The sequence below is a fragment of the Stenella coeruleoalba genome (genome assembly GCF_951394435.1).
Source record: "Stenella coeruleoalba genome assembly, chromosome: X".
NCBI lineage: Eukaryota > Metazoa > Chordata > Mammalia > Artiodactyla > Delphinidae > Stenella > Stenella coeruleoalba.
This window is the reverse complement of record NC_137152.1, coordinates 75,197,516-75,212,201: the sequence shown is the minus strand read 5'-3', so window position 1 is coordinate 75,212,201 and position 14,686 is coordinate 75,197,516.

Here is a 14,686-nt window from a genome sequence, read left to right as displayed (position 1 = left end):
GAAGAAGAGAAAAAGAAAGGGTCTGAGAAAATATTTCAAACAATTATAGTTGAAAACTTCACTAACAGGGGAAAGGAAATAGTCAATCAAGTCCAGGAAGCAAAGAGAGTCCCATAGAGGATATATCCAAGGAGAAACATGCCAAGGCACATATTAATCAAACTATCAAAAATCAAATTCAAAGAAAAAATATTAAAAACTGTAAGGGAAAAGCAACAAATAACATACAAGGGAAACCCCATAAGGATAACAGCTGATCCTTCATCAGAAATTCTGCAAGCCAGAAGGGAGCGGCACAGCATATTTAAAGGGATGAAAGGGAAAAATCTACAGCCAAGATTACTTTACCCAGCAAGGATCTCATTCAGATTCGATGGAGAAATTAACACCCTTACAGACAAGCAAAAGTTAAGAGAATTCAGCACCACCAAAAAAGCTTTACAACAAATGCTAAAGGAACTTCTCTAGGCAGGAAACAGAAGAGAAGAAAAAGAACTACAATCACAAACCCAAAACAATTAAGAAAATGGTAATAGGAACATACATATCAATAATTAACTTAAGTGTAAATGAATTAAATGCTCCAACCAAAAGACACAGACTGGCTCAATGGATACAAAACAAGACCCATATATATGCTGTCTACAAGAGACCCACTTCAGACCTAGGGGCACATACAGACTGAAAGTGAGGGGATACAAAAAGATATTCTATGAAAATGAAAATCAAAAGAAAGCTGGAGTAGCAATATGCATATCAGACAAAATAGACTTTAAAATAAAGACTATTACAAGAGACAAAGAAGGACACTACATAATGATCAAGGGATCAATCCAAGAAGAAGTTATAACAATTGTAAATGTTTATGCCCCCAACATAGGAGCACCTCACTACATAAGGCAAGTGCTAACAGCCATAAAAGGGGAAATTGACAGTAACACATTCATAGTCGGGTAATTTAACACCCCATTTTCACCAATCACAGATAATCAAAAATGAAAATAAATAAGGAAACACAAGCTTTAAAAGACACCTTAGACCTGATAGACTTAATTGATATTTATAGGACACTCCATCCAAAAACAACAGGATACACTTTTTTCTCAAGTGCTCATGGAAAATTCTCCAGGATACACCACATATTGGGTCACAAATCAAGCCTTGGTAAACTTAAGAAAATTGAAATCGGATCAAGGTGCTTTTCTTACCACAATGGTATGAGACTAGATATCTGTTACAGGAAAAAAACTAAAAAATACAGACACGTGGAGGCTAAACAATATGTTACTAAATATCAAAGAGATCACTGAAGAAACCAAAGGGGAAAACAAAAAATACCTAGAAACAAATGACAATGAAACACAACGACCCAAAACCTATGGGATTCAGCAAAAACAGTTCTAAGAGGGAAGTTTATAGCAATACAATCATACCTCAAGAAATGAGAAAAATCTCAAGGAAACAACCTAACCTTACACCTAAAGGGAAAAACCTACACCTAAAAGGAAAAGCCTACAGCCAAGGTTTTTGCCAATCTCTAAAGCAATCAGAGAAAGAAGAACAAAAAAACCCCCAAATTTAGCAGAAGGAAAGAAATCATGAAGATCAGATCAGAAATAAATGAAAAAGAAATGAATGAAACAATAGCAAAGATCAATAAAACTATCTTTGAGAAGATAAACAAAATGAATAAAACATTAGCCAGACTCATCAAGGAACAAAGGGAGAAGACTCAAATAAACAGAATTAAAAGTGAAAAAGGAAAAGTAACAACTAACACTGCAGAAAAACAAAGGATCATGAGAGACTACTACAAGCAACTATATGCCAATAAAATGGACAACCTGGATGAAATGGACAAATTCGTAGAAAAGTACAAACTTCCAAGACTGAACTAGGAAGAAATAGAAAGTGTGAACAGACCAATCACAAGCACTGAAATTGAAACTGTGATTAAAAATCTTCCACATATTTATATACACACGCATAACTTGGAGATATTGCATGTTTTAGATCCAGACCCCAGTAAAGCAAATATCATAATAAAGTTGAGTCACACAAAATTTTTTCTTCCCTAGTATATATAAAGTTAGATTTACACTTTACTTTTTTCTATTAAATGTGCAATAATAGCATTATGACTAAAAAACAATGTATGTACGTTAATTTTAAAATAATGCTGTTGGGAAAGGGTGCCGATAGATTTGATCAATCCAGGATTGCCACAGAACTTCAATTTTGTAAAAAATGCAATATCTGTGAAGCACAATAGAAAGAAGTATTCCTATTTAAAAAAAAACCAAAAAACCTACAACAAACAAAAGCCCAGAACTAGATGGCTTCACAGGCGAATTCTGTCAAATATTTAGAGAATAGCTAACACCTATCCTTCTCAAACTCTTCCAAAATATAGCAGAGGGAGGAACGCTCCCAAACTCATTCTATGAGGCCACCATCACCCTGATACTAAAACCAGACAAAGATGTCACAAATAAAGAAAACTACAGGCCAATATCACTGATGAACATAGATGCAAAAATCCTCAACAAAATACTAGCAAACAGAATGCAACAGCACATTAAAAGGATCATACACCATGATCAAGTGAGGTTTATCCCAGGAATGCAAGGATTCTTCAATATAGGCAAATCAATCAATGTGATATACCATATTAACAAATTGAAAGGTAAAAACCATATAATAATCTCAATAGATGCAGAAAAAGCTTTTGACAAAATTCAACACCTATTTATGATAAAAACTCTCCAGAAAGTAGGCATAAGGGAACCTACCTCAAAATAATGAAGGCCATATATGACAACCCCACAGCCAACATTGTTTTCAATGGTGAAAAATTGAAACCCTTTCCTCTAAGATCAGGAGCAAGACAAGGTAATCCACTCTCACCACTATTATTCAACATAGTTTCAGAATTTTTAGCCGCAGCAATTAGAGAAGGTAAAGAAATAAAAGGAAGCCAAATTGGAAAATAAATAAAACTGTCACTGTTTGCAGATGACAAGTTACTCTACATAGAGAATCCTAAAGATTCTACAAGAAAACTACTAGAACTAATCAATGAACTTGGTAAAATAGCAGGATACAAAATTAATGCACAGAAATCTCTTGCATTCCTACACAATGATGATGAAAAATCTGAAAGAGAAATTAAAGAACCAATCCTATTTATGACTGCAACAAAAATAATAAAATACCTAGGAATAAACCTTCTTAAGGAGACAAAAGACATGTATGCAGAAAACTATAAGACACTGATGAAAGAAATCAAAGATGATACAAACATATAGAGAGATATATCATGCTCTTGGATTGGAAGAATCAACATTGTGAAAATGCCTCTACTACCCAAAGCAATCTACAGATTCAGTGCAATCCCTATCAAACTACCACTGGCATTTTTCACAGACCTAGAAGAAAAAAATTCACAATTTGTATGGAAACACAAAAGATCCCAAATAGCCAAAACAATCTTGACAAAAATATAACGGAGCTGGAGGAATCAGGCTCCCTGACTTCAGACTATACTACAAGGCTACAGTAATCATGACAGTATGGTACTGGCACAAAAATAGAAATATTGATCAATGGAACAGGATAGAATGCCCAGAGATTAACCCATGCACATATGGTCACCTTATCCTTGATAAAGGAGGAAAGAATAAATAATGGAGAAAAGACAGCTGCTTCAATAAGTGGTGCTGGGAGAACTGGACAGCTACTTGTGAAAGAATGAAATTAGAACACTTCCTAACACTATACACAAAAATAAACTGAAAATGGGTTAAAGACCTAAATGTAAGGCCAGACACTATAAACTCTTGAAGGAAAATATAGGCAGAACACTGACATAAATCACAGCAAGATCCTTTTGGACCCATCTCCTAGGGAAATGAAATAAGAACAAAAAAACAAATGTGACCTGATGAAACGGAAAAACTTTTGCATAGCAAAGGAAACCATAAAAAAGACAAAAAGACAACCCTAAGAATGGGAGAAAATATTTGCAAACAAAATAACTGACAAAGGATTAATCTCCAAAATATTCAACAGCTCATGCAGCTCAATATCAGAAAAGCAAACAACCCAATTCAAAAATGGGCAGAAGACCTAAATAGACATTTCTCCAAAGAAGATACACAGATTGCCAACAAACACATGAAAGGGTGCTCAACATCACTCATCATTAGAGAAATGCAAATCAAAACTACAATGAGGTATCACCTCACACCAGTCAGAATGGCCACCATCAAAAAATCTACAAACAATTATTGCTGGAGAGGGTGTGGTGAAAAGGGAACCCTCTTGCCCTGTTGGTGGGAATGTAAATTGATACAGCCACTATGGAGAACAGTATGGAGGTTCCTTATAACAACTAAAAATAGAACTACCATATGACCCAGTAATCCCACTACTGGGCATATACCTGAAAAGCCATAATTCAAATAGAGTCATGTACCACAATGTTCATTCCAGCTCAATTTACAATAGCCAGGACATGGAAGCAACAGATGAATGGATAAAGAAGATATGGCACATATATACAATGGAATATTACTCAGCCATAAAAAGAAATGAAATTGAGTTATTTTTAGTGAGATAGATGGACTTAGATAGAGTCTGTCATACAGAGTGAAGCAAGTCAGAAAGTGTAAAACAAATACCGTATCCTAACAGATATATATGGAATCTAAAAAAAAAATGGTTCAAAAAACTTAGGGGCAGGACAGGAATAAAGATGCAGATGTCGAGAATGGATTTGAGGACATAGGGAGGGGGATTGGTAAACTGGGACGAAGTGAGAGTGTAGCATTGACATATATACACTACCAAGTGTAAAATAGATAGCTAGAGAGAAGCAGCCGCATAACCTAGGGAGATCAGCTCGGTGCTTTATGACCACCTAGTGGGGAGGGGCAGGGAGGGTGGGAGGGAGATGCAAGAGGAGTGGATATGGGGATATATGTATACATATAACTGGTTACTTTTTGTGTGTGTGTGTGTGGTACGTGGGCCTCTCTCTGTTGTGGCCTCTCCTGTTGCAGAGCACAGGCTCTGGAAGCGCAGGCTCAGCGGCCATGGCTCACGGACCCAGCAGCTCCACGGCATGTGGGATCTTCCTGGACCGGGGCATGAACCCGTGTCCCCCGCATTGGCAGGCGGACTCTCAACCACTGTGCCACAAGGGAAGCCCCAAACTAGCTACTTTTTATACAGCAGAAACTAACACAACATTGTAAAGCAATTATACTCCTATAAAGATGTTAAAGTAAATTAATTAATTAACTAAAATTAATGAATATTACACAATAACATTGCAGTTTTTAAGTAAATAACACCAGGTTTTCGAAGGGTAACATAAAAACAGAGCATAAACAGTGATGAATCTAAACTTTTCCAGTGTCTCAGAACCCAAGAATTAAGGTTGACAATTAACTGTCTAATAGTAATTAAAATTTAAGAACACTACTCAGGTGGCTCCATATTTACTACACTAATTTATTATCTTTTCACTGGAGCATCCATTTTGATTCATGTAGTTTCCAACTTTCACCTCATTACTGAGGAGAACAGAAAAGCATGTTTAGTTGTCTACCAAAACTCTGCTGTGTATATTCTTTTCTTGTGTTTATGCTAAGGATTCTGTTTCCATTCTGTACCTGAGGCTTCTGTTCCGTATTCTTTTTTCATGACCCATGAAACAGATGCATGCCTCTGATGATGTTGTGTCATTTCTCATGCAGGGTGTCTCTTAAATAGGTGCACTGGAGAACCTGAGTTAGCTCTCTAAGTATCATTCTAATATTACCTAAATATCTTTCCAAATTCCTCCCACACTTTCAGGTTCTCTTTCAAGTTCTTACAGCTGACACTTCAGCTAGGCAGAAACAATGGTTTGATTTGTCTCAGTTAACAAGCTCTATTTTATATATCATCAAAATGATACATTCTACCTGGCCATGATTCCACTTCTTTCACTACAATAGCTTCAATGATAATCAAGTTATTCTTGAGTCAACTTTAGTTCTTTTAGAGATTTATCTAGTGTAATATTGATCGCTGTAATGTAACTCAGGTGCCTTTTTAATTTTTGATACTTTCTTTCTGGCCATATAGACACAATACGTAACACATTTAATGTTTTCTACTTTATATTGATTTCATTTGAAACCTAGTTTGGGATTGATATGTGGTTCGTTATAACACAAAACTGTGCAGATATATCTTTTTCAGAATCAATGGCACATTAGTTTATGCCTGATGATACTAGATCCATTATTTTTACTTAAATATAGACCTAAGATATGCAGGACCATGAGGAAATGGATACTACATAATGCCAAATTAAACAAACAAATAAAACAGACTTGTGTAGCCTTCCAAATGTCAAGTAAGTGCACAAGTGTACATTAAAACTGATCGCTATCACACTTGATAGAAAGTTCTGTATTTTTTCCATTGTGCTTTTGTAACAGATCTAATATAAAACTTTATTAAATTTACCCATTTCTTCTAGGTTATCCAATTTATTGATGTATAATTGTTCATAGCAGTCCCTTATGATCTTTTGTATTTCTGTGGTATCAGTTATAATGTCTCTTCTTTCATTTATTATTTCAATTATTTGAGTCTTCTCTCTTTTTTCTTTGTCTAGCTAAGGGTTTGTCAATTTCATTCATCTTTTTAAAAAACTCTTAGTTTTCTCGATCTTTTCTACTGTATTTCTAGTCATTTAGTTTATTTATTTCTTCTCTAATTTTTATTATTTTCTTCCTTCTGCTAAGTTTGAGCTTAGTTTGCTCTTCTTTTTCTAGTTCTGTGAGGTGTAAAGATAGGTTGTTTATTTGAGGTCTTTTTTTCTTCATGTTCAATGCTATAATCTTCCCTCTTAGAACTGCTTTGGTGCATCCCATAAATTTTTTTATATTGTTTTTCCATTTTTCTTTGTCTTAAGTTTTTTTTATTTTTTATTTTTTGATTTCCTCTTTGACCCATTGGTTGTTCAGGGGTGTGCTGTTTAATTTCCAGCACATTTTCAGCATATTTCTGAACTTCCCAATTTTCCTCCTGTTATTGACAGCCCACAGCATACAGATATCAGCAGTCAGGTCAGCTCTGCTGGATTTGGAGAAGGCACACAACCTTGAACACTTCAGGCACTATCCTGAAGAGAATAACCCCCTAGGTTAAAATAAACAGCAGTCTATCAGCACCCAGCCTGGCTTTGCAGGATTGAGAAAAGGCACACAATCTTGCCAATTACAACAACATGGATGAACCTGGAGGACATTAAGCTAAGTGAAATAAGCCAGTTGCAGAATGACAGACATTGTATGGTCTCACTTATATGTGGAATCTAAAATAGTCAAACTCATAGAAGCAGAGAGTGGCTGTCAAGGGCTGAGGGAAGGGGGAAATAGGGAGCTGATGGTCAGAGGATACAAAGTTTCAGTTATGCAAGACAAATAAGTTTTGGAGGTCAACCATACAGCTTAGTGCCTATAGCTAATGATACCATATTGTATACTTAAATTTTAAGAGGGTATATCTTATTATAATGTTCTTAACACACACAGACAAGTATAAACACACACAAATAATAATAAAGAGGGTGGGAGAAAACTTTGGGAGGTGATGTATACATCTGTAGTCCTGATGATGGTGATGGTTTCATGGGTATATAAATATGCCCAAACTCATCAAATTTGTATATAATAAATATGTACAGCTTCTTACATATCAATCCTACCTCAAAAAAAGTGGTTTGAAAATAAAGCTGGCAAAAAACTTCACTAAAATAAATCTGAGAATATTTTATTAACAAGTTTTTAATAAAAATAATAATGCTCATGCAGAAAATGCAAATAATACACAGAGTATAAAGTAAAAAAAAAAAAGTTCTACTCTTCTCTTTCCCCCTTCCCTGGAAAAATCTACTGTAAACAATTTGTGTGTATCATGCTAGATAATATATGTATATTTAAAGTGTAGATATACATATATACATAACATGAAAAAACACAAGATAGATAGACTGGCTTGGTATATGTATAAAATACAAAGAGGATGGTCCTATCCAGATTATTATATTAACTGATTTTTCACATACTATATTGTGGACACATTTTTGCACCAATGTACATAGATCATTCTAATTATTTTCAAAGGCTATTAGTATTCATTTTTATGGATATACTATCATTTACATAATCAATGACCCATTCTCAGACAAATTCTTTACAGCTTTCACTATTACAAATAATGGAACAATACTTCAACATGCATATTGATGTACAGTTGTGAGTTTATCTCACAATGATAAACCAAAGCAACTTTCTAATGGTGGGATTGATAGAAAAATTTTGAACTTAAATTGACATATATTGGCAAATTACCCTCTCAGGTTGAACCAATATGTAATTCTACAAACAATAAATGAATGCCCATTTATATAAATCTTCACCAAAATTATGCACTAAGTTTTAAATTTTATAATTTAGAAATTAAAATGGTATCATCATTAGTTTTAATCTGATTTTATTTGTTAATGACTGAGGTTGAATAAAATTTCAAATATTTCTTTTCTGTAACTCTTTGAACATATACTTTGCCCCATTTTTTTTCTATTGTATCATTCATACTATTATTTTTCAATTTATAAGAACTCTTTGCTCATCCAGGAAATTTTATTTTAATTCACAAATATTTTTCATTTTGTCATTTCACACCTTAATGGTAATTTTCAATAAAATAATGTTTTCAGGTTTTAGTAGTCAATTTTATAGTATTTTATTTATGGCCTCTGAACCTTAGGATACCATTCCTCATGCCAAATTAAAAAAAGAAAATGCCTGTTTATTTCTAGTACTCTTTGCCTGTTTTCTTTTAACAGCTTCACTGAGGTATCAATTACCTATTCTAAAGTACACATTTAAAAAATGCAAACTTGGAAAAGTTTTAAAATATATATACACCTGTGAAACCATCCCCACAATCAAGATAGTGAAAATATCCATCACCCATAAAAGTTCCCAGGTGTCCCTTGGTAATCCATCCTTACTGCCCCTCCATCTCCCATTCCCAGGAACCCAACTACATATTTTCTGTCACTCCAGACTAGTTTAAATTTTCTAGAATTTTGTATCAACAAAAACATTCAATGTGAACTCTTTTTATTTTTTGGCCTAGATGCTTTCAGTCTGCACAGTTATTTTAAGATTCATCCATGTTGTGTGTAGCAATAGTTCATTCCTTTGTATTGCTGAGTTGTAGTCCATTGTACAGATGTAAAACAATTGATTTACCCATTTACCTGTTAATGGGTTGTTTGGATATTTCCCAGTTTTTGGTTATTACAGATAAAGCTGTACAAGTGTACAAGTCTTTTTATGGACATATGCTGTTATTTCTTTTGGGTAAATACCTAAATGTGGAATGACAGAATCATAATGAAGCTACCTGTTTAACATTTAAGAAACTGCAAAAATGTTTTCCAAAGTAGTTGCAACAAGAGAGATCATGATGGCAGAGTAAGAGGATGTGGAGCTTGCTTCCCCACCAGTGAACACATCAAAAATACATCTACATATGCAACAATTCTCACTGAAATCTAACTGGAAACTGGCAAAAGTATTCCTGTACAACTAAGGCTGTAAGAAAGTTACACACATAATTGGGTAGGAATCAAAGAAAAGCAATTGGGTAGGGAACTATGCCACTGGGAGGGGACTCAGAGGCAAAAGGAAATTACACAAGAGGACACCCACCCTGGGGAGTGAGTGGGTTGAGCCACAGACTAGATGCCCCAGTCCTGGGGTCCTATGTGTAGGAGACAAGTCCCTGTGGCTGGTTGGAGGACTACTGAAACAGATAGAAAGGCTAGAGAAACCTGGACTCTGCTCATGAGAATTGCATGCTCTTGCTGGCTTGCCTCTGAGGTGGGGTAGAGAGAGGTCTTCTCTAGTGGCTGCTGGGTTTCCTACGACCACCTCGATGCTCACCCCAGCCTGAGCTGAGTGAACACTCCAGCCCTGTTTGCTCCACACCATAGTGTGGCACTGGATCTGAGGTGGCCAGGACTGGAGAAAAGACTCAACCTTGGGATGCAGAAGTGACTCGGTCCTAGAACAGAGGCTGGGTGGTGTAGCAGTGGCCGTTCTTGGCACTTACTTCAGTGGTGTCCCAGAAGCAGCCCAGATTTCTGATGGCAGCCACTTTGCCACAGCTCACACCCCCAATATATGCAGAGAAACCACATGGGCCCCACCTCCACCACCAAGCAGTGGCGACTGAGAACAGTGATCAGCAATGAGAGACAAAGGAGTCTTGTCCCTGAGGCAGGACAGAAGGATGTCTGCTCTAGTGGCTGTTGGGTTTCCCGAGACCACCTTGCTGTGTGCCACAGCACAGGTCAAACAAATGCTCCAGCCCGGCTCAGTCCACTCCACAGTGCAGCACTGGATCTGGGACAGCCAGGAATAGGAAAAAAACTTGACCATGGGCTGCATTTGAGCCGAGCCAGACACCTACAGAGGCAGCACTTTGGCCCTCTGTATGCACATGGGCCCCACTTGCTTCAGGACTCCCCTCCTCTGGGGCAAAGATCTTGGTGTGGGGAGAGGAAAAACACTCTTAAAGGGAAAAGAGCCAGCTTGAGCCCAACATTCAGGGCTTCTGCTCCAGCAACTTGAGATCAGATCACAACCCCTTGATAGGGCAATGATGGTCACTGAGCAAAAAGGAAGTCCCACCTCACACCCAGTGCCAACTATAGCCACTTCATTTCCAAACTCACCCACCACCAAGGTGATAGCTGCCACAATGTGAGAATAGTTATGACTGGTGTCCATTTCAAAACCAGGCCTCCAACCAAAGGAATTGGGTACACACAGTCTGCATAAGAATGCTCTCACATATAAGAACACCTTTCAAGACCAAAATAGGTAACTGTTTCACCTAAACTCATAGAGGTAGAGAAAGCTAAGAAAAATGAAAAGGCAGAGGAAGTACTCTCAATTGAAAGAGCAAGAGAAACACCCTAAAAAAATAAATAATGAAAGAGAAATAAACAATTTACCAGATAAAAAATCCAAAACATTGGTAATAAAAATGTTAACTAAATAAGGGGAAAGAATTAATCTAACACAACATTTTAAAAAAGAAACAGAAAATATAAAAAAAGACCAATACAAAGTAAATAATTCAATACATAAAATTAAAAACACACTATAAGGAATGAATGACAGACTAAATGATACAGAAGAACACATAAGTGATCTGGAATATAGAATAATGGAAATCACCTAATCACAACAGAAAGAAAAACTAATTTTAAAAAATGAAAGAAAGCGAAGTAAGTCAGAAATAGAAAGACAAATATCATATGATATCACTTATGTGTGGAATATTAAACAATGATACAAATGAATTTACTTACAAAACGGAAATAGACTCACAGACATAGAAAACAAACTTATGGCTACCAAAGGGGAAGTGGGGTAAGGGATAAAATAGGAGCTTGGGATTAACACATACACTCTCTATAAAATATATAAACAAGATCCTACTGTATAGCACAGGAAAATATATTCAACATCTTGTAATAACCTATAATGAAAAAGAATCTTAAAAAATATAAATAAATAAATAAATAAATAAATAAATATATATATATATATATATATATATATATATCTGAACCACTTTGCTGTACACCCGAAAATACAACATTATAAATCAACTATACTTCAATAAAATAAAATATAAATGCAACTAGAGATTATCGTACTAAGTAAGTCAGAAAGAGAAAGACAAATACCATATGATATCACTTATATGTGGAATCTAAAATATGGCACAAATAAACTTATCTACAAAACAGAAACAGAATCATAGACATAGAGAACAGACTTGTGGTTGCCAAGGGGGAGCAAGGGAGGGAGAGGGATGGACTGGGAGTTTGGGATTGGTAGATGCAAACTATTACATTTAGAATGGATAAACTACAAGCTCCTAATGTATATAGCACAGGGAAATATATTCAATATCCTGTGATAAACCATAATGGAAAAGAATATAAAAAAAGAATGTATATATGTGTATAACTGAGTCACTTTGCTGTACAGCAGAGATAGGTACAACATTGTAAATCAACTATACTTCAATTAAACAAAAGAAATAAAAAATAATTTTAAAAAAAATTTTAAAAAAGAAAAGAAATTTAAGAGATCTCTGAGATAACATTAAGTATTTCAACATTTGCATCATAGGGGTTTCAGAAGGCGAAGAGAAAAAGTAGGTGATCGAAAATATATTTGAAGAAATTATGGCTAAAACATTACCAAACCTAAAGAAGAAAATAGGTATAAGAAGCACACATAGTCCCAAACTAGATGAACACAAACAGACCCATACCAAGGTATATCATAATTAACATGGCAAAAGTTAAAGATAAAGAGAGAATTCTAAAGGCAGCGAGAGAAAAACAAAGAGTCATATATAAGAGAATTCTCATAAGGCTATCATATCACTTCTCTGCAGAAACTTTGCAGGACAAAAGGGAGAGGCATGATATACTCAAAGAGGAAAGGCAAAAACCTGCAATTTACAATACCTTGTACAAAAAGATTATCATTTAGAATAGAAGGAGAGATAAAGAACTTCTCAGACAAGCAAAAACTATAAGAATTCATCAACACTAAATTTACCCTAAAATAAATGTTAAAGGGTCTTTAAATGAAAAAGAAATAATCATCTATAGGAAAGGGAAAATACCACTAGGAATGGCAAATACATAGTAAGAATAAAAGATCACTTAAATAAGACAGTATATACATTAAAAGACAAAAAAGTATGAAAATAACTATAACTACAATACACAATGAAGGGATAAGCATGAAGATTTAAAATGTGAGATCAAAAACACAAAATGTTGGGGAGAGGAGTAAAAAATGGAGATATTTTTAGAGTGTGTTTGAACTTAAATGGCTACCAGATTAAAAGAAGTAGATCTAATTATAGGTGAAAGTAATATGAACCCCATGGCAACTACAAATCAAAAACCTACTGTACATACACAAAAACCAAAAAGGAAGGAAAAGAAGCACACTACTAGAAAAAGAAAATCAACAAACCACCATGGTAGAAACAAAAAGAAGAAATGGGGGGACCTTCAAGATGGCAGAGGAGATCGCCTTCCTCCCCACAAATACATAAAACATACATCTATATATGGAACAAGTACTACAGAACACCTACTGAATGCTGGCAGAAGACCTCAAGACTTCCAAAAAGGCAAGAAAATCCTCACATAACTGGGTAGGGCAAAAGAAAAAAGAAAAAAGAGGGACAAAAAATAAGGGTGAGACCCGCACCTCTGGGAGGGAGCTGTGAAGGAGGAAAAGTTTCCACACACTAGGAAGACCCTTCACTGGTGGAGATGGGGTGGGTGGGGAGAGAAGCTTTGGAGCCATGGAAGAGACCACAGCAACAGGAGTGAGGAGGGCAAAGTGGAGAGATTCCCTCACAGAGGATTGGTGCCAACCAGCACTCACCAGCCTGAGAGGCTTGTCTGCTCACCCAGTGGGGTGGGTGGGGGCTGGGAGCTGAGGCTCAGGCTTCGGAGGTCAGATCCCAGGGAGAGGATTTGGGTTGGCTCCTTGAACACAGCCTGAAGGGGGCTAGTGCACCACAGCTAGCCAGGAGGGAGTCCAGGAAAAAACCTGGACCTGCTGAAGAGACAAGAGACCATTGTTTCAGGGTGTGCAAGGAGAGGGGATTCCTTCCCCATCTGCCCACAGAAGGCAGAGCACTGTCTAAACGAGCTCCAGAGACAGGTGAGAGCTGCAGCTATCAGCTCAGATACCAGAGATGGGCATGAAACTCTAACACTGCTGCTGCAATCACCAAGGAGCCTGTGTGCAAGCACAGGTCACTGTCCACAAACCAACCACCCCAGGAAACTGTGCAGCCCACCACTGACAGAGTCATGTGATCCAGGGACAAATTCCACAGGAGGACACACGGCATGCCTCAGACTATTGCAATGTCACACTGGCCTCTGCTGTTGGTGGTTACCCTGCATTCCGATTAGGACTACCATACCCCTACCTCCCCCTGGCCTGAATGAGCAAAAGTGCCCTAATCAGCTGTTTCTTTAACCCCTTCCTGTCTGGGCAGGGACCAGATGCCTGAGGGGGGCCTACATGCAGAGATAGGGTCAAAACCAAAGCTGAACACCAGGATCTGTGTGAACAAGGAAGAGAAAGGGAAATTTTTCCGTGCAGCCTCAGGAGCAGCGGATTAAATCCCCACAATCAACTTGATGTACCCTGCATCTGTGGAATACCTGAAAAGAAAATGAATCATCCCAAAATTGAGGCGGTGGACTTTGGGAGCAGCTATGGACTTGGGGTTTACTGTCTGTGACTGATTTGTTTCTGAATTTTATGTTTAGCTTAGTATAGTTTTTAGCACTTGTTATCATTGGTGAATTTGTTCATTGGTTTGGTTGCTCTCTTCTTTTTTTTATTATTATTACTTTTTTTAATTAAGAAATTTTCTTACTTTTTAAAATTTATCACTTTCTTTCTTTCTTTTTTTCTCTCATTTTTTCTGAGCCATGTGGCTGACAGGGTCTTTGTGCTCTGGACTGGCATCAGGCCTGAGC